Source organism: Microtus ochrogaster, linkage group LG9 (genome assembly GCF_000317375.1).
Source record: "Microtus ochrogaster isolate Prairie Vole_2 linkage group LG9, MicOch1.0, whole genome shotgun sequence".
Taxonomy (NCBI): domain Eukaryota; kingdom Metazoa; phylum Chordata; class Mammalia; order Rodentia; family Cricetidae; genus Microtus; species Microtus ochrogaster.
This window is the reverse complement of record NC_022034.1, coordinates 17202732-17224428: the sequence shown is the minus strand read 5'-3', so window position 1 is coordinate 17224428 and position 21697 is coordinate 17202732. Positions and strand designations below refer to the sequence as shown.

The window sequence follows — 21697 nt, the reverse complement described above, 5'->3', positions numbered from 1 at the left end:
GTGGGTGACACCGTCCCATGGACTGGCATCCCAGACTGGGTAATAAGGAGGAAGTAAGCTGACTGCTGGCATTTGTCGTCCCTTGCTTCCGGGCAGCAGATGCGAGGTGACCAGCTGCCCCACATTCCATCACTGTCCTTTCCTGCAATTCGGGAATGTATGCCCGTAGACTGCAAGCCAATGGATCCTCCCTGAAGTCGCTTCATCCTAGACCCTTGGTCACAATAATAAGAAAAGTACCTGCTCCAGCCCTTGACCTCAAAGACGTCGCCACCCAACTTTATTCTTCAACTAACTGGAGCTTTGAGTTTCGTACGTTAGAAGTTGTGTTGGGCTTCGTGGCATAGTCCTTTCATCCCAGCTACTCAGGAAGCCGAGGCAGGGAGCTTGCAAGTGCAAGGCTAGCGTGAGTTCAAGGCCAGCTGGAGCAATTTGCTGAAACCCTGTCTCACAACAAAAAGGGAAAAAAGTAAAAGGAGGGTTAAGAGAATACAGCTCAATGGTAAAGCACTTGCCTCGGGTCAACATAGCCCTTTGTTAAATCCCCAATGCTGAAAAAGCAACGTTACCCTAGGTTATCTCTAGCCCAGCCTCAACTTCGCCTTGTGCCATAGCTCGTTCTGCAACATCCCTGCATCTCTTGTATTCGCACTGAGCTCTCCAGGGATGCTCAAGTCTATGCTTAAGGGGCAGCTGTGCAAACAGCAGTTCCTCCTTAGACGCGGGGACAGAAACAATTTCCCTCTGGCTTCTAGCTCTTGATTCACATTCTGCTTTGCTGGGAAGCAATTGGTTATCCCTTTTCAGAGAGGAAGATCTCATATGATTTCACATATCCCATGGTTTGTTAAAGGCACCTTGTCAGCCAGGAGGTTTTAGGATTGGATTTACATTCAGCCACTTGAATCCATCCGTAGGACCTCTAAATCCATCATTACACTCTGAGGCAGCATGAGCCTAGCCAGCAGACCCTCCGCCAGGAAAGAGCAGCTGTGGGTGCTCTTGTCCACAGTGCAAGGAATGCTGCCTGGTACTACTAAGCCTGTCCCTAAAGGCTTTGTAGGAAAGGAGACCAAAGAGATAGACCTGAGAGCATCAGAGATTTTGATGTTTGAAGAGACCAGGGAAAGAGATTTCATGGCCCATCTCAGAAGCAAGAAGGCAGAGATCACAATGGTTCCAGTGACATCGGTTGGTGCAGATACTAAAATTCCTTGGTCAGTGTGTCTATGAGCAGAACGTGCCCGATCTGTGGCGCAGGGCTTTTTCTCACCTGGGTATGTGTTGTGGGAAGTGGGAGCTGTAGTAGGGACTGTTCAAAATAAAGGAGAAGTCAGGGAGCTTCCAGAGATGAGACAGCTAGCCCCTCCCCCACAACTGAGGTGCTTGTAGCTTGTGGCTTCCTGCCTCTTTGCCTGCACTTGACACTTCACGAGTAGGAATCGGAGATCTTATTTCCGGTTGTTATGCCTGTGGTTGGTTTTTTTGGATGAGAGTAGGAGGGAGATGGGGAGGGAGTTACAGGCGCAGGTGTGTGCAGGTGTGTGCAGGTGTGCGCAGGTGTCGCAGGTGTGCGCAGGTGTCGCAGGTGTGCGCAGGTGTGCGCAGGTGCACTCACGTGCATGAGCACTTGGAGGCCGGAGTCTCCCGCTGTTGTGCTTCCAGCATTAGCGGACCCACAAACCACAGTGGGTGGGAGTCAGGAGACAGCTGGTGGAAATGAGTTCTCTCCTTCCACCGTGTGGGTCCTAAGGATCAAACTCAGGTTATTTATTATGTCATTATGGCAGCCCTCTGCCTTGTGTGTGGAAGCATTTCTTTGCCTGAAGCGAATCTTGCCCCCTTGTCTAGGCTGTAAGGTGAGCCCGTTTCCTCCTCCCCAGTGCATCAAAGCCATGGTTATGAGAGTGCAGGATCCGAACTCAGGTCCTCACACCCAGCTCGTGAGTTAGGGTTTTGGTTTGTTTTTTAATCATTTTAATTAGTTATTCTCTTGATTACCACTAAGACTACTTTTCATGTGGTTATTGGTTTTTTCCCCATTATTAAGTATTCAAAATTCATTTTATAATACTAATCTTTTAGCTTGTAAACTATTCAAATATTTATCTTCTCTCTTATTCTTTTACTTTCAAAGATTTATATTTTTAAACTCAGAAGTTGCTGAGCATAGTGGTGCATACCCATAATCCCAGTGTTCAGGAGGCTAAATCACCCTGTCTCAGAAAAAAAAATATATTTTTTGTTTTAATTTTATTTATTTTATGTGTATGGTTATTTCGTCTATATGTATGTCTGTGTATCGTATGCTTGCCCGGCACTCTCAGAGGCCAGAAGATGATGCCTTATCCTCTGGGACTAGAGTTACAGGTGGTTTGTGAGCCACCATATGTGTGCTGGGAATGAAACCCAGGTCCTCAAGGAATCTTCCCTCCAGCCCCCGGGGAGTCGGGGGGGGGGGATGTAAGGATCCATAAATCATTTTTTTCCTGGCTTATTATATGTGGAGTGCCTTGGTGTGGGTGTATAAGTGTATGTGAGTTGAAAGGGTTTCATGTAGCCTAGTCTATCCTTGAACTCATGTAGCCAAGGCTGGCCTGAGCCACCTGATCCTTCTCCCTGTACCTCCCAAGTGCTGGGAGCACAGACATGCAGGACCCATGGCCAACTTTATGCTGTTCTGTTGTTGCCATGTTTACGAAATCTCCCCCTATGTTGAGAAGACAGATCCTGTGATATTTAGAGCTTTGGTTTTCACGTTGAGGCCTCTGTTCCATATTGAAATTTTTGCAGGGAGGCAGGCTGGTATGAACCTAATTTTAATTCTTTCTAGTCAGAAGTCTGCTGGGTCGCCGACCCTCTCTCTTTGTTATGCACTACCTCGTACCTGCAGAGATGCCTATCAGAACCCATTCTCCTCTTTCGTGGACTAATCCCTCTATTCCTGTGTGGCTAGCACAAGAAATTGATGAATATGGTTTTATAGTGTTGTTGATACTTGATTTGTGCCATGGCTCTCTCTTCCATGTACATCTTTAGAACTCATTGGCCACATCCTAAAATCCCGGGTGCTCTTGGGATTTTCATTGGAATTGCATTGAAGTCATAAAGAGCTGATGTGTGCACAGCACTGGATCATTCATTCACGTACACAGCCTTTGGCTCTTGCTTGTGGTCCTTTCTGAATCCTTCAGTGAACACTTACACCTGCTGGGCGTGGTGTCTTGTGACTTTCATCCCAGCTCTCTTGGAAGCAGAGGCAGGCCGAGCTCTGTGAGATGAAGGCCTGGTCTACAGAACAAGTTACCAACCCAGCAAGGACCACATAGTGGGAACCAGTCTGGGAAGGGGGCAGTTTACATTTCATTTGCTAAATGTCCAATATTTAAGTCCCAGACAACAGAACTAGACAATAATGCATTCTGCAGTACTGGTTCTGAGCAGTTTGTGGCTCTATCAGGGTTGGAAAAGTGGCAAGTACTAGGTTTTGTTTTGTCTTGATTGGATAACTCTCCTACCTGTGTTATACACCATATGCCCTTGCCATGAGTGGTCCATGAGTCACCTGCCCAATGGGTGAGGCCATCCTTCCAGCAGGGTTACATCCAGGGTTTCTGTCTAGAATTTTGTAGACAACGTCACGCACACATTGATTTACTGGTATCTTTCACTTTGCTTTTATTTTGTTGTGGGTGGTTCATTGGTTGTTTGTTTGGAGGGAGTCATGGGGAATGTTATTGTAGGGTTTTTGTGGTTGTTGTATAGGGTTTAGGGTCTGAGAGATAGAGTCACTATATTGTCCAGGTTGGCCTAAAACTTGCAGTCCCCCCTCAGCCTTCCAGGTGCTGGGATTGAGGGCACATGTCACTTACACCTGGCATCATTTGCCAGTATCTAGTCTTCTCGAAGTGTCTCCCATGCCACCAGATATCAGAGAGTTATCTAATGTGACAGGAGAGTTAATGTCTGGCTTTCCAGTGAAACACCCGGTCACGTCGGCACTTAAAATGTCTACGACACCCACTTATTTTTAGTAATGTTTTTAATTACATAAACCATTATTTTTAATGTTGAAATGGATTGAAACTGCTAACTAGGTTGGCAGCCCTTTTGTTGGCTAAATATCCTGACTTCCTGCTAGCTGACTTCTGATCTGAGTGTTTCAGTGCCTTGGTGACTGAAGGATAAAAGATACCTAGTTTGGAGTGCTATGCTTGTTGGGGAGGGAGGCGTCAAAATCTAAAATTCCAGCAAGCTTTCCCTTAGTTCCTCAACCATGTTAAGGCCAATGATTTTGTTGTCATTCATGTTTCTGCAGCTTCCAATCGTGGAAAAGATAAGAACCATTGCCCAGGCTGTTTATGGAGCCAAGGATATTGAGCTGTCTCCTGAGGCGCAATCCAAAATCGATCGCTATACGCAACAGGTAAACAAGATTCCTGTGCTTTGAGTGGGGGTCTCTGCCTTGTGCTCTAAAAACGCACTCCTTGATTTGAGGACAGGTAATTTCTGTCCTGTAATTAAACTCCATCATCAAATTGTCTGAGGGGCATCAGAGATTAAAGTAGTAACATGGGTCCTGCTGGCTAGCTACCGCATCATGGTTAGGGCATTCAGGTCCTGTTGGCTAGCTAACATATCATGGTTAGGGCATTCAGGTCCTGTTGGCTAGCTAACGTATCATGGCTAGGGCATTCAGGTCCTGTTGGCTAGCTAACGCATCATAGTTAGGGCATTCAGGTCCTGTGGGCCAGCTAACACATCATGGTTAGGGCATTCAGGTCCTGTTGGCTAGCTAACATATCATAGCTAGGGCATTCAGGACCTGCTGGCTAGCTACCGTATCATGGTTAGGGCCTTCAGGTCCTATTGGCTAGCTAACGTATCATGGTTAGGGCATTCAGGTCCTGTTGGCTAGCTAATGCATCATGGTTAGGGCATTTAGCCTCTGACTTGGGCATCTTGACTCTGATTAAGACTGTGGCTCTCTGGTTTGCAGTGCTGGGGATGGAACCCGGGAGCTGACTTCTGTGCTTAGTCAGCACTGGGCTCCATCCCTACTCAGGGTAAGTCATATGGGTGTCATCCCGTTCACTCAGCCAAAAGAATTAGAAAGTGTTGCTTTGGTAGGTGGCAGGGCGGGGGTCATCAGTATTTGATTTTTTTCCAGCATTTTCTCCTCATTGTTGGGCTCTACTATCTTAAAAATGCTTGCGTCCTGCCAGTGAGGTGAACAGGACAGGCGTTTTGGGTGATATTTTTATGCAGGTGGTTTATTAGCTTAGTTTTAGGACTGTCCTTAGGAATTAAAGATTCCATAGAAGTCAGCATTTCAGACATTTGCTGTGAGGATCGCTATATTTATTACAAGTAACAGTATTGACTTTTTCCCTCCAACTCCCTTATCCTATTTATAAATATGCTTGGTATTTTGTTAGATACTATCCTATCAATGCCAGGTTGTTTCTGTGGGGTTTGATAAAAATCATTTTTTCCAGTCGGGTGGTGGGGGCACATGCCTTTAATCCTAGCACTCAGCAGGAAGAGGCAGGTGATTTCTGAGTTCGAGGCCAACAGGACTACAGAGAGAAACCCTGTCTCAATAAAACAAATATGTACTTACCTGGCAGGGGAGATACCACGATCACGAACATCGTTTTTTCCAGTGCATTTTAGGCAGGCTGACCCCTGAATTCCTCCAAATGCAGGAAACGCAACTGCATAATTTTTAGTTGGGGACTGTGTTCACACTCTCCCCTGAAGGAGAAATCCTTTTTCCTTGACGTTTGCAAACGTATTCTCTTGGCTATTTTTTTTTCCTATTTTTTGACACTGAACTACATTCTTGGCCCCAGATTTTCTTTCTTCCTTTGTGTGTGTGAGAGAGAGTGTATGTTTTACACACATGTGAATGTATGAGTTTGCACAGCTGTGCATAAACCTGTAGAAACCAGAATGCCTGTGCTTTCTTCTGTTGTGTTCTACCTACTGCCGTGATGTAGGCTCTCTCACTGAAATGCTAACACTTTTGGCTGGGCTACTAGCCAGCAGAGTTTCAGGATGTACCTCACCCCTGCCATGCTGAAGTTGCAGGCATGCATAGCCATGTCCTGATTCTCACATGGATGCTAGGGATTTGAACTCAGGTCCTCACGCTTGCAAGAGTAAATGTTTTTACTCACTGAACCATCTCTCTGGTCCCTGAGCTTTTCTTTATTTATAAAAAGGATTCCCAGACTAGGGCTGTAGCTCAGTGACTGTGCTATGGTCCAGAACATAGCACTCTGTAAACTGGGTTTGGAGTGAAAACCTGTAATCACACTGTGGAGGGTAGAAGCATAAAGTTCAGGATCATTCTTAGCTACATAGTGTGTTAACGGTCAGCCCCACTAACGACCTCGGCTCTCCGAAAACCTCACCCCCAATAGACGGTAAAGGATTGCTGGTCCTCGCTCTGCACTCTGATAATCTGTGCTTATTCTTTCGCTTCTGTACAAACAGCTGAGTGAAGTCATTGTCATCAAATTTGGGGCAGTTTTCCCATGAGCTTTCAAGGCTAAGAACTTTGATCTATTTTAATATTATTTATTTATATATTTTTCCATTCAAAAATTTCCACTTCCTCCCCATTGCAAAATATTTCTATGATACAATCTGTTGATAGGATTTTTTTAAATTTTTCTACTAGTAAATTTTCAGAGGCTATATATAATATATTATTTCATAGGAATTATTTCAAAACTTAACCATTCCATAAAATCAAAATTCTACCCACCAATTGTGGTGGTTTTTTTCCTCACCAAGATTCTCATTAGTACGTAAAAGTAGGGGTTTCAAAAACACAGCACCCCCCCTACACACACACCCGCAATTGATAATACTCTGAAATGTTCTAGATAGTTTTAGGTTGACTCATAAGTAATTGCACTCTGTCATCCGTCTGTCTACCACGGGAGTATTCCTGAAAAGTGAGTGTCGAGTGTGTGGTTGCAGTTCATCGGTGTGAGGCCTCTGAAGGAACGCTGTGTGCTGCTTCGTCACCCACCCTTCCCACACACTGTCCTTTTTGTGAGCCGCTGCACGTGACTTCCTCCCCTTTCACCTTTGGAATTCTGGGTCAGGCACAGACTTGGGTCCTTAGAAATGGAAGCGGCTTCAGAAGTGACCTCATCTAATTTCCTATAATGTAATCACAGATCAAGTAGCCATGATTCATAGGCCAGCACAAAGGGCCCTTTGCTTCCCAGCAGACTCCAAGAAGGACAGAACAATGGGACTAAGAGCCTCATTAGGAGCCGTGTTCTGTATTACCTTTCTCTTTCCTGGATATTAATAGCCCTGGAAAGAGCTTTCTACAGCTGGTCCGCTGCTGGGCCTAAAAATAGCCTTGCTTACACACGCACGCGTGCACTCACATGGACACACATACACACAAGCGTGCAAGTGCCTCCTCTTTAGGAGAACCTCCAGAATAAACAGTAGACCTCACACCCTGAGAAATCGTGGCCATAAGCACACGAGTTCTTATTCTCAGCTTCTCGCTCGACAAATAGCAGCAGCCCCACTGCCCCTGCCCAGTCTGCAGCAGCACGCAGTGGCTGCACAGGGGGTGTGAAATGCAGATGAATTCCAAGGGACCAGCATTTGTGGCACTGAATGCAGCTCCTTTTCTTTCTTACAGGGTTTTGGAAACTTGCCAATCTGCATGGCAAAGACCCACCTTTCTCTGTCTCACGAGCCTGATAAAAAGGGGGTGCCAAGGGATTTCATTCTGCCAATTAGTGATGTCCGGGCCAGCATTGGCGCTGGGTTCATTTACCCTTTGGTGGGAACGGTGAGTACCAGGCTTCCAAGCCTTTCCTCATTCCATGTGACTGTCATGTCTTAATCACACTCTGCCAACCCTACCTATGGTACACTGGAGAGGGACTGGCATTATCTGCTATTTTTCTAAGCGCGCTTCCTCCAATAACCAGGTGAAAAAAAACACCTCTGCCATTGCAGGCCAGTTTCTTCTACTTTCAAATCGTGTGTTCAGGATCCATAGAGACATAAAGTGGTTTTCCTTCGGGGACAGAAGTCAATGGGCTGTCTGAGCAACAGTGTGGCCTAGTGCCAGACTTAACAAACTTTTTCAAATCGTTTGCATCTCAAACTTATCATATTATGCCTCTGTGGGGAAATTGGGGCTACTCCTCACCCTAGCCAGGACCTCATGCTGGCATAGAAATGCCCTTGGCGTGGAGGACGCAGCAGCTAGTTTTTCATAAAGGACGTGACCTCGGCACTGAAGACACAATGAATGTCATCCCAATGGCACGAAAGAGCATGGTGTCCCTGCCCAGGTAGTTTAGTGTGACTGGAGATGCTGGTTGAGAGGGCGGGAAGTGGTGAGAGGCTGAGAAGGGTGGTGGAGGCAGTACAGGGCCTGGGGGGGGGGGCCTCGGGGGGGGGGGGTCAGATGATCTCTAGGGATTTGGCTATCACTTGGTCTGTGCTAGGGCTGCTGCCGCAGGGTGGGGTTTGCTTCCAGTGTGCTTTTTAGGAAACCAGCTGCAGCGCCTTGTGGAGAGAGCTTAAGGGGAAAAGAACCAGGCCCAAAGAGATGAGGTAAGTCAACTGGCGCCAGAGGCGGTTCTAGTTGGTGCTGCAGCTGCCGAGACAGACGTGGACTGTGGAAGCAAACCCACGCCATCATGTAAAGATGGTTACCTGCAGCGGGTGATGCTGCAAGGGCTGGTTTCCTTGCCCGTCTCTTTGCTGTGACGAAAGCAAGTTGTGGGAGGAAGGATGGGGACCATCCTGATTATTTGGGGTCATGGTTTAAGAAGGAGCATATATACAGCTCATAATGGAGGAAAGATAGCTGGTCACAGATAACTGGGGCTGGACTTTTGAACCTCAAGTCCTGCCTCTAGGGACCCACTTCCCCTAGGGAGGCTTCACCTTCCAGACCAGCTCCTTCAGATGGGGACCAAGTGTTCAAACACATGAACCTCTGAGAGGCACTTCACATTCACACCTAAAAGGGAAGCATTTTAGCTGGGTGGCTTTGGGTAGTCACACTATTGTAAAGTAAAGAACAAGGGGGAAGCCAGTGGCGCATGCCTTTAATCCCAGTACTGGGGAGACAGAAGCAGACAGATCTCGAGGGGTTCGAGGCCAGTCTAGTCTATATAGTGAGTTCCAGATCTACATAGTGAGACCTTGTCTTTGGTGAGAAAGGGAAAAGGAAAGAGGGAAAAAGAGGAGGAAGGGACAGAGGGAGCACCCAACCATGGGCACAGAAAGGCAGTAGATTGACCGGAACAGGATTGAGTCTGGTATTGGATCATTGGAAGGGTTGTCAGGATATAGGAAAAAGTCTGCGCCCCTCTTAGAAACTTAGCCACAGAAAGGGAGATGGTTCTGAGAATGAGTCTTCTCAACTTTCCTCCCCCCCCCCCCCCCCCACTGCCAGCCTAAGACCAAAGCTGTCCTGGAAAATCAGAGTGCACTTTCGCTCCCAGCCCGTTCCCGGCCTGGCTCTTTGACTCGTGATGACTTCATAAATGAGTGTGTGACTAGCCCCGGAGCAGGGACAGCTCACAGAGCTTCCTGGAGCAGCCCTCTGTGCCCTTATCTCGCCTCCCAGCCTCAGGAGTTGCTCTTGTGACCCCTTTCAGGGACACAGGGAGTGTCCGCTCACAATCAGGCCTGAGGAGTCTCAGGAAGTGGAGCCTGAGCAAAGGGAGCCCTGGAAGGCAGGACACTGTCACTGGGAGGCAGTGAGAAGGCTGCTTTCATTGACAACACAGGAAGCTGCTTGCAAGCTGGGCAAATTCCCCCAAGGAAGCCAGGATCTCCTAATAAGGCTGGAATTTACTTTCTTTGACCCCACTCTGGGCCCTGCCACGGGCTGCTGGAATGCTTCTAACCTTGCTCACCCTGGTGATAAATTCCTGGGGGGGATGACTAAGGGGAAGGAATGGTGACACCGGGGGAACTCGCTCCTGCAGGTGGGAAAATTCTAGCAGAATGAATCAGTGTTATGCTTAGTCAGTTCACATCAGAGAGGCCAGAGCATTTGCCCCCTTCAGGCCTCCCAATCAGAAAGGTTCTCCATTCTTCAATAGAATTTTTTTTATTGATTGATTCACTCACTTAGCCAAAAAGTCACTGCTAAGTCCCTCCAGCCTGCATGCCCGTGTACTTCCTGGAGAGGAACCAGACCCCAGACCGCCCCTGTGGGCCTCTGGTACGCAGACTTTGCTAAAGAAAGCCAGTATGGACAGAATGCTGTGGGCTTCAGAACAAAGGTCCCCTCTTGATATGTCCTGAAGGGAGGCAGACACCCTTCACGCCTTTGCTATCGCATGCTGGTCACGCAAATGTTTAAAAGCAAAGAATCACGCATAAGCCAGTCTAGCCTCGACTAATACTGTGTTCAGTCTGACTGCTGTTGAGAAATCCCATGGAGAAATTCTAGATGGCGTTCACTTTGTCCCTTCCAGAGTTTAGCTGCTTAAATACCTGTACTTTACTTTATTTACCTGGCCAGCCCGTGTATTTCTGTGGCGGAACCGTCACAGAACATTCTGTCTGGTCACGGCTTCCATTGGTGTTGCTTGACTCAATCGGTTGCTGATGGTCAACGCGTCACTCAGTGTGGAAGTTTCTCTAGTCTGTCTCACCGCCCCAGCCTTTTCCACAGAAACGCCTTGGCTCACGGGCACCAGAAGATCTTGCTGTGGTGATGTGGTGGTTTCCGTACGTGTTCGGGTAGCTGCGTATTTCTTCCTAAAGTAGCTTTCTTTGTTTCTATGTAAGAATGCAACCTGGGCGGCAAGATGGCTGAGGGGATAAAGATGCTCGCTGCCAAGACTGATTGATGACTTGAGTTATCCCAGGGACCCGTATGGTGGAAAGAGTGAGCCTAGGAGTCGTCCTCAGAGCTCCACTCATGCGTTCGCTCTCACACCCACACACAAAATTAATATAAAAGAATTTAAAGAACACATTCCTGTGTGTTCTTGTGTCTTTGGGATGGTGTCATACATACATATTCTTCCCAATATATTATTGAAAACTGTGAAATAATATAATATTGTCAGCCAGTACACCTCCACCACTCAGTACATCTTTCTCTAAGACATGGAGAGATGGCATAGCAGTTAAGAGCACTGACTGCTCTTGCAGAGGACCCGGGTTCAATTCCCAGCACCCACAAGGCAACTCACAACTATCTGTAACTCCAGCTCCAGGGAAGCTGATACCTTCACACCAATGCACATACAATAAATGTAAATGCATTATCAAAAGAAAAGAAGTAACTTGCCAAAGGCATGCGTCTGTGGTGGGGAGGAAGAGAAGATCCCAACCTCATATTTTACAAACTGCTCTTTTCCCCAGAGCTAGTGGTCTCTAATAAATAGCCAGTAAACCCAAGAGACTGTACAACTTCTCAGAAAATAATCCCATGCCAAAGGGGAAAAAAATAGCCATGCTCGTTGTTCTACCATGGGTACAGTCTCTAGTTTCTAACTTACAAAGCCTGGTTGGCCACCTGGCATGAAAATGTTACTTTGTAAGCCACATGTGTGAAGGAATGTTGGAAGACAAACTCCTTAGAGAAAGGACCAGAAAGTCAACACCAAACCCTTAGTCTGAGGCAGCATATATCACTTTGATAATATAAAAATACAATAAATGGGGAAATGATAAACCATAAGGGCTTAGAACAATATTTAGCTTGGGCTAGACACTTTTAGGAGAGTCGGATCATCCCAGCATGTGGGATCCGTCCCTGTGGCTGTAGCTTTGCTGTTGGGGCTGTAGGGGTGTTCTGCAGCTGTCCTGCTAGGTTCGAACCAGGGGAACCAGAAAGAGTGGCCCTATGAAACATGTGCTCTGAGGGTGGTGTCTGGATCTGTCCCATGTTTCTGCAAAAGGGACATAAGAGATTTCTCCCTGGTAATTAGTCCTGGGCCCCCTCACATTCTGTATCGGGGTGTTGAAGGGGTGAAAGGCTTCTTTCTTCTCAAAGAACTTTCCTAAGCAGCGATACATTCTCATAACAGCATGGAGAGGTATCCAGCCAAGCTTGAATTCTTAGCAGGTGTCCATGAAGGCAGCTTTTTCTATGACTGTTTTCCTTTGATATCAGCACTGAGGCTTTGAGCAAAAGCTCTGGAAGAATTTGCGCTGTTAGTTCTTTCTTAAGGGGTTAGGGAGGCTTTGCTGAGTAGGGGTTAGTGGGTCTCACTACATGGCCCAGGCTAGCCTTGAGCTCCCAATTCTTCAGCCTCAGCCTCCTAAATGCTGGAATTATATATGCCTGAGTTACTATGCCTACACTGAATTCCTTTTTTATTAACCACTGCGGGGCTTAATTTGATGCCATGTAGTCTGGTTTTCAGTGACAGTCTTGACTGGAATCTCAGGCTAAAACAATCTTGCAGTTCATCTAGGGGAGATTAGGTCTCCTCGTGGTATTTCTGTGTTAGACAGCACCATATAGGGCATTTCTAAGGACCAGAGTAGCTACTGGAACTATAAGAAATATAAACACGCTGGGGTCTGTCTCCCAGATTCGTGAGGAAGACAGCGTGGCATTGTAACAATCACATACACTGTGGCAGGGACAGCATGACATTGTAACAATCCGCATGGGTCCTTCGCTCTTTCCCTTCTAGTCCATTCCCTTTGGGACCAGTGCCTGGCAGAGTAGAAGTTGAACAAAGGATTCTGCATGCATGCACACACCTTTTTTTTATTTTATTTTTTCCTAGTGGAAAGGGACTAGAAGATTAGCTTCAACTTGCTATGGCTTTTATCTCTGCTGTAAGTGCCCTCGTTTGGCCACATCGCTACCAGGTGCACCCTTGACGTCATTGCCTTAGCTGGTTTCCAGAAAGCAGGAAGCTGCTGGAGCCAGTGGGGGAGTCAGTGACATCACACTGGGCTGATGCTGGGTGGAGAGTTACTGGACCTGATACAAGGGGGAGGGGGTGAGAACAGCAAGTTGGGGCCCCACCCTTCGGAGGCATTGCCGGTTTGTTCTTTCTCACGTTCCATTGAACTCGCTCTGCTTTCCCTCCTCCCTCTCTGCTAAGTATGGGCTGGATGTGGAGCTGCCTGCCGGGTTTGATTCGGGTCAGTGAAGTCCTTTTGGCTTGCCGGGTACTTTCCCCCTGGACTTCTGGAGACATAGATCTAGTGTACATGGGAAGTAGAAAAAGTCAGGGTCTCCTGGGTAAATTGGGAGCATGGGGACCTTGGGAGAGGGTTGAAGGGGAAGGGAGAGGCAGGGAGGGGAGCAGAGAAAAATGTAGAGCTCAATAAAAATCAATAGAAAAAAAGAAAATGGAAGAAAAAAAAAACTAAGCACTTTCTAAATTCTCCTGGCATGAAAGGTGAATCTATTCAGACCTTGTCGATTTTATTCGGAGGTATGACTTGCTGACTTGTGGCATTTTCCCAGAGATTTACATCCATTTACACAGTGAGAAAATTAAACACTCCCTAAGCTGGGCTTTAAGGGAGACGCACAAGCAGTCACCAAATGAAGAGTTCACCCTATGAAACTCCACCAACCTGGGTCATCCATTGGGAGCTAACAGCCATGCGCTTCTTCAAAACCACCTGCTCCCCCCCCCCCGCCTTCCCCCATCTCCACATAGATCAGTAGAGAAACCCCCAGCCTCTTTCACAAAAGTCTCTGCAGAACATGGTCCCCACTCCAGTGCCCTGCCTGCTGGCATCTATGCCCGGAGATCAAAATGAAGCCTGAAGCCGCTTCCACTCTGTCTTGATCCCTGTGACCCCTGACCCTGATTGGGCTCTTGGCAGTTCCCTTCTCTTCCCTACCATACGTGGTTTCCCTTCCCCTCTCTTCCCTATCAACACATCAGAATTTCCTGCTTTCCTCAAACATGGCCCTTGCATCAGCTGCTTCCTCTTGACATGGTGTACTGGCAAGGTGTTTGTCATCGTGCTGTGTCCCCCACATCACTTGGTAGCCCGCCTTCTTCCAGGGAAGTCACACGTGTGTCTGGCCAGAAGCAAAGGGAACCTTCCTGGACTTTCAGCATCATGTGTCCGAGCGGAAGGTGACTGGTATCCTCGGTTTCCAAAAGCGATTGGCTGACAGACAAGAGGAGAAAGCTCTGTGACTCAGGGGGATGGCGTCTTTCTGCTCTTAGAGGTCATCTAGGTCCCGTCACTTGTTTCCTCCAGTCCTCTCCTTCCGAACTGGAAGACAGATTCTGCTCTGCATAACTGCGAAGTTCCTCTCTGAAAGCAGGCCTCCACCGGGACAATTGTGGAGTAGATAATGTTGGTGGAAATGGTGCCTGGTGGCATATTCTAACACTCAGGAGGGAAAGACAATAGGATCCGGAGTTCAAGCACCTGGACTGCGTGAGAGAGGGGGGAGGTGGGGAGAAGATTCCTCCCACTGAGTTGCAATGTCATCCTGTGCTGGGTGGAATCCAGGCTCTTATACATGCTCGCCCAGCCTTCTACCACTGAACTATAATCCCAGGCTAGAGTTGACCATCCTTCTGTTGCTTTCTGCGTATGTAGTTCTTAGCCTACAGTCGGCATCTGAATCTATTGTTTTCTCTGGTGATGGATGCAGTCTGGTGTTTCTCTCCCACCTGCATGTATGGCCTCCTTATTTTTCTCTCGCGGGTTTTGGTTTGGAGTCCTAGCCTAGGAATGTTAGCAAAAATACATCCTCGCTCATGAGGACTTCTGAAGGAAAGCCATCAACTCAACTTACACTTCCAGAATTTGTTATAATCTGTGCTCTTCTCTCATACTTCAACAGTCGCAGGCTGCGCCAAGAAGCATACACTCTGAAGCAAGGAGGCAACTTATGAAAATGGAATAAAATTAAAACCAAAATGCCAGTGTTGCAAAAATAATAGTGGGCCACCCTCAGAGTTTGTTTGAGAGCTTAGCAGGAAGAATGAATGAAATGAGAAACATTCAAGGAAAACATCTTTCTTTAAAACTGGAGTTGCAACATGCGGCGGGATTTAACTGGTAGCTTCTGGGATTCATGGTAGCTTACAAGCTGAACTGAATATGTGACTAATAAGTTATCCAGGTGTGAGTATTAGCTCACATGGAAAGAGAAGAGCTATCGCCGCCTTCTCTGAATGTCAGTGGAAATGCAGAGCCTTTCATCTGGTCTGGCTCGACTCAGTGGTAGAAAATCAAGGAACAAATATAAATAGGTCTAGGAAAATAATTTTGTCAGTTTAAATGATCAGTGAAGACATTTTTTTTCAGGCTATAGAAGTCATGGAATAAATTCATAACCTCCTCACTAGCTGCTTGTAAGAATGTACGAGGCATCGCGTTAAGGAAGCTCCCCGGGCCATTTCTAGTAAAGGTACTGGAGTCTGCTAAGGAAGAAATTGAAGCTTGGAAGTTTAAGATGCTGAACCCATCATGAATGTCAGTCTCCAACTGAGACTGGGCACTCCACCCCAAAGAATCAGTTGTGGGGAGAACAGTACCCATGTCTGTTTGTACTTTCCAAGAGCAGTCTTTCATTTTCCAGACATTTCTGTTTCTCCCCTAAATGCATAGCCACAGCAGCTCCCAAGCCCTCCTTAGGATGAGGGGGGTTGCTGTGAGAGTTTAATTGTTCTCTTCTGAACATTCCATGTCTTCATCAAGTACATGTCATTCACACCTCCAGCTCCACCCAGCTAAATCATGTCACGCGCACTTCCTTTGGGTGGCTTCTGGCTCTACCAGGTCACCTTACCCAGGTCTCCTGTTAATGCAAGCCCTGCTCCCTCAAGTAAAATGCATGCTTTCAGGTCTGTACACCTTCCTGCATAGACACCCCATGTAGCGCTGTAACTTGGCTGCTGGCTGAGTATTGAGTTCTCAAAGAGGAAAGGGAAAGGGGGGCTTTAGGAGGATTCTCCTGCCTCAATGGACCCATCAGCACTGCCATCTTGGGCTCAGAAAAGTCTAGAACAGTCTAGGAGTTAGACGTCCAGGCTCAGGGGCTCACACAGCCTTTCTACCTTCTAGCCTTTGGAATCAGTGTCCTGGTGATCCTCACTCAACTAGGTGCTGGCCATAAAGCCAGGACCAAATGCATCAACCTTCCTGATAGGCTCCAGATGCAGATTTACATCATCAAACATCCCAGTGTAGAGGAAGAATCTGTGAAGTATGCTATCCGCCTGTTTCCAGATAGACTCTGCAATCAGTTCAAAACCAAGGGCCGCCGAGTACAACTCAACCCTAGAACTCAGTTTTGACACGGTCTGCCTGTAAGTGGTGTGAGGTGCCATAGACAAAGGCTCAGTCACACAGACGGACTACTCATCCTCCTGTAGGACTGGCTGACTACAACTGTGCTCCCTACGACCCTCTTCTCAGCTTCACATAAGCTGCTGGGGGGCTTCGGAACTGGGGGCCATGCATGACTGCTTTGTTCTGGTTACTGTGAACGAGAGAAATCAGGTGCCCTCTGGAAGGGCCCCGCTGCTAGAGCTTCTCTCCCCATAGATCACCAAAATCTAGGTCTAGTGAGTTTATTCTAGAGCTTTTGTAGAGATCAGCCCCTACCCCGCCTTTCCTGGAGATCGATGGGTGGATGAGACTGAAGGTTCCAATCTAGTGCTGGGGACCAAACCCCATACCTCATATGGACAACTGAGCTCCACCCCGGCCTTACAGTCCTCTCGTTTTCTAAGTGTTACCCAAGCGGGCTCACATCTGCCCGCCATTTAGAAGGTCAACCCCTGATAGAACAATTGTAGGTAAAAAGAAAGCTGGAGGAGATGGGAGCCCTTAGACTGCAATCTGCCTCCTCTGGGATAGGGTTTGGAAGTATTTGTGTCATTAAGAGTCAGAGTGTGGCCAGACAGTGGTGGTGCATGCCTTTAATCCTAGCATTTGAGAAGCAGAGGCAGGTGATCCCTGAGTTCAAGGCCAGCCTGGTCTACATCTGTGATGTGGGATTCCCCTCCGTATGCTGTGAATACCATTGGTTAATAAAGATACTGGCTTGGCCTGATAGGGTAGAGTAGAGCTAGGCAGGGAAAACTAAACTGAATGCTGGGAGAAAAAAGGGCATAGTCATGAGAAGCCATATAGCCCCTCTGGATACAGATGCTGGAACTTCACCCAGCAAGCCACAGCCACATGGCAATACACAGATTAATAGAAATGGGTTAAATTAAGATGTAAGAGTTAGCCAATAAGAAGATATAGCTAATAGGCCAAGCAGCAATTTAATTAATACAGATTCTGTGTGGTTATTTCGGGGCTCAGCAGCTGGGAACGAACTAACAACCCTTCTTACAAACATATCTGTAAATACAACTCCATTTCATAGACGAAACTTAAGCATCTGTGTGTTTGGTAGAGGGATACTATACATAAGGTTCCTGGAACCAGTCCCCTACAGGTACCACGAGATGCCTGTGATTCAGACAGTACCACACCCGTTAAAATAGAACACTGAAATTATAGCTTTTTGTATGTATTTTGGGGCAATGTATTGCATTTGTCATTTCGGACTTTTTCACTGCTGTCACAGTCTTCTGTGTGTAGTATGTGTGTGCACATGTGTATGGTGTGTGTGTGTTTGTGTGTGTGCACACGGTATGTATGCACGTGATTGTGCAGGTACACGATTTGAACAGAGCAGCACACCAAGGGTCTTTCTCTTCTCTCTCTCTCTCTCTCTCTCTCTCTCTCTCTCTCTCTCTCTCTCTCTGCCTCTCTTCCCTGAGCCCAGTCCTCTCGCTGGCTGGGAAACTGATCCTGGCAAGTCTGACTGGCCAGCAAACTCTCAAACTCACCTATTTTACACACACAAGCAATGCTGGGGGTACAGGCACGGCATCCACATCTGACTTTTGGCAGGCACGCTGGGGATTCTAACTCAGAACTGCTGCTTCACTGTGGATCAGCATCCTCCGAGATTGTCTCAAATTATGATCCACACCAGTAAGTAGAGTTGTCCATCAAGGGGAAATCTCTTCTGGTTTGGGGCCCTTCTAGTTTGTCTGCTGTGCGTAGCTATTTTGATGGACTCTCCTTCTCCGTTCTCAGCTGACTTGCTATGACACAGGCTATTGTGAAGCCACTGGGAACCACTACGGTTGAGACAGGAGGGTCACAAGCCAACCTGAGCTTCATAGTGAGACCCCATCTCAAAAAAAAAAAAAGGTGGGCGTTCTCGTTTCAGCTTGATTTATAGTACGTGTCCTACAAGGACTCATCCACTTCGGTCTTCTGCACGGGTCAGTGTAACTCCCAAGCCCATGATGTCATCAGCATTCCTTCCCAAGTTAATAAATGCCTCTCACGCAAATAAAAGCCATTACACTGGTAGCTATAAGTGCTTTACTATTCAGTGGCATCTTGTCATAACTATTTTTTTTCTTAAAGCAAAGCTGTTTGACAGCTGGAGTTTGTTTTAGCTTTGATGTTTGTCTTAAGGAGTGGAGTGCACTTCTGTTTGAAGGTGGAATCATTTTGGTAGGAAGAGAGAAGAGAAACCGTACCCCACCCAACAAAGGGGATCCCTTTTGGTGTCTGTAGAACATCCTGGTTTTCTCTTGAGGTATAAGCAAGAGGCTTGTGTCTTTAAGTTAGGAAGTATTTCAGGAGAAGAACCCATTCCTAGAGCTGTGTGGTTAGAAGAAGAGATGGCTTTGTGCCGTACGATGAAAGTACCGTGACCACTCAGACCTTCAAGCAGGATGCTGCCTTCGATAAGGCAGTAAGTAGTTAACGGTACATCGCAGTCGCGGTGGGGAATGTCTACAGCACTTTCTGTAAAATATGCCCCATAAATCCTCCCCCAGAACTCTTGAGATCACAGATCCGAGCTGAGGACAGTGATGGAGGACTGGTGCAGTTCACGTGAAGTGCACGGGGCCCGCTGCAGTGAGCTGCAGCAGCCAGCCCCACCCCCACGCCAGCCACTGTCAGTGAGCCGCCTTGGCTCCCCTTCCGTTTCTCAGAGCAAAGAGTCTGCCTGCTCCAGTTCCGTGAATCCTGAGGTCTCCCGTTGGAGTTTTCTTTCTTTGTTTCTGTATCTTCTTTTAATTTATTATTATTGTGTGTTGGTGGAGGGTGGGGCACATTACCATGTCACCCATGTGGAGGTCAGAGGACACCTTTAGAAAGCCAGTTCTCTCCTTCCACCCTGGGCTCTGGAGATGGAATTCAGGTCACCAGACTTGTGAACAAGCACCGCACTATCTTGCCAGCTTCCATGGATCTTTATTGAGCCCGTGGGTTGATATATTTCTGGCTCCAAAAGCATCTTTGTTCGTAAGTATAATGTATAACTTCTCACATGGCTTCCATTCAGAATGATTGTCTTGAAGTATATGCTATGATTCCATATCTAAAATGGGTTATGACTTAGGGTGCTGTTTAGGGAGCTAGGATGAGATTTCATAGTATATACTGTCAACAATATAAGAATGCATACGAGTGGCCAGGTGTGGTAGTGCACACCTTCAATCCCAGCACTCAGAGGCCAGGCAGGACTGGTCTACACAGCAAATTCCAGGCTTTTCAGGGCTACATAAATAAGACTATCTTTAATTTAAAAAAAAAAAGGCAGTGAATGCCAGGAAGCAGGGCTCGGTGGTAGAGCCTTTGCCTAGCACTCATGAGACTTTAGGTGCATTCTTCCGTACATTCAGTAAAGGGGGCATAGGAAGGGAAAGAGAAATAAAGGGATACCTAAATCACTTATAATAAAATCAGCGCTATAGTCAGAGCAAATGTTTATTGAACACTCCCAAGAGCGAGGCAATGCTCAGAGCTGTTTGCGTGTGTTGACTCTTTTTCGGCTCCCAGCATCCTTAGGGAGAAGTGACATCTCTGTCTCTGCTCTGAGAAAGCACAGAGGACAGCCATAGATAGGAAGTGACAGGTCAGGATTCATAACCTACTTCACTTCTGTTTTTTCCCAAGGCAGGGTTTCTCTGTAACTTTGGAGCCTGTCCTGGAACTAGCTCTGTAGACCAGGCTGGCCTCGAACTCACAGAGAGTCTGCCTCCACCTCCCAAGTGCTGGGATTAAAGGTGTGCGCCACCACCACTCAGCCCTACTTCACCTCGTTAAAAATTGTTCTGATTTTTATGCTGGGCATATGACCTATTTTCTGTGAGTTGGTGGAATTAAACTTTGCTTCTGCCAACCAGTTTGTTAGAAGAAACTTCAAAATATCTAAAAGTAATATCATGATGGGGGCAAATGATATCTAAAATCTTCATGCCCGGAGTCCAATATTTCCATAAAATCTTAGTGAAATGGGCCGGCAAGTTGGCTCAGCAGGTAAAAGTGCTTGCCACACAGGCCGAAAAGCCTGAGTTTGATTCCTAGAATCCTCAGTAGGAAGAAACTGACTCCCGAGAGTTGTCCTTTGACCCCCACATAGGGGCCGAGGAATGCTCACATGTGCACATACACAGAAGAAGGATGGGTTTGCAGATTTAAAAGAAATAACACTCTTGTGAACAAAGTCAAAATGGCTTTAGGAGTCTAGGGGGATGACTCAGTCAGTAAACTACTTGTCTCTCAAGCATGCGGACCTGAGTTCAAATCCCCAGAGCTCACATGATAAGACAAGCTTTGACAGACCTCACCTGTAGTCTCTGAACTGAGGAGGCAGATTCCTAGGGTTCACCAGCCAGCCAGCCTCACCAAACAGTGAGCTCCAGATTCAGTGAGAGACCTTGTCTCAAAATAAAGTGGTGAGCAATTGAGCCACCTTCATCCTCTGGCTACACACGGACACACGGACCACAGGCTCACACAATTGAGCCACCATCATCCTCTGGCTACACACATACACACGGACACACGGACCACAGGCTCACACAAATAAATTTCATTATAAGGGAAACTTGCTCGGGCTCTTGGTTGAAAACTTCCCCTTTTGGGGATTGGCATCTAGAAAATGAAGGAATGAAATATAAATGATGTCACTGCTTCCAAATGCTTCTATACAGAAGAGACATAGATTCTCCCGAGCGAGAAAAGCATCCTCGCATACACAGAAGACGGCACTCGACCCTGCCTTCTCTCTCCACCAATCCAAGCAGCATGTCAGGGAACCATCCCACCTGTGAGGACAGTTGGACGTGGAATGCTGATTTCTCTGGGTGTCAGGCACTGCCTATGGCATATTTGTGATGAGTTGAAATCCAGCCTCTTCTCGCTTCATTTCCATATACAATAAGAGCAGAACCAGCCAATCTCCCACATTGACCGAATGAAATGAATAGCATTTGGCTGCCCATGAGAAAGAGTCGGAAGGACCATGCAGGAACCAGCATGGGCAGTGCTGACACGGAGACCAGAGAACAGCCGGTGAGGACACTAATGGCCTGGGTCTTATAACGCCTGCACGTCTGATCTTCCAGAGCTTTGGGAATGGGTCACAGAAACATGATTCATTTTGCTTTAGGGATGTCCTGCTGGTGACAGCCAACCGAAATCATTTCTGCTACACACTTGCACATTGTTCTCCATACTGGATGATAATGACCCTACGGAGTCCCATTGATCCCACAAGATATGAAAATAATCATTTATGGACGAACATATAATTACCATAGTGAAAAGGGACAGGTGTGACTCAGGCATGCCCTTAATACCATACCCCTAATATCCCACCCTTTGCCACACCTGTGAGGCCCTGGTTCCC

General features: G+C 47.1%; 1 long non-coding RNA gene and 1 pseudogene across 1 annotated transcript in view; both read left to right on the top strand.

The window, feature by feature from the left end:
• The first annotated feature begins 4321 nt into the window (after positions 1-4321).
• The window catches only part of LOC106144237, a 49911-nt gene continuing 32535 nt past the window's right edge, over positions 4322-21697 (top strand). Inside the window, exons 1-2 of the long non-coding RNA XR_001229311.2 lie at positions 4322-4426; positions 7682-7834. This is a non-coding gene — a long non-coding RNA (uncharacterized LOC106144237). The remainder of the gene's footprint in view (positions 4427-7681; positions 7835-21697) is intronic.
• Positions 5616-5760, top strand: LOC113457904 (annotated as a pseudogene).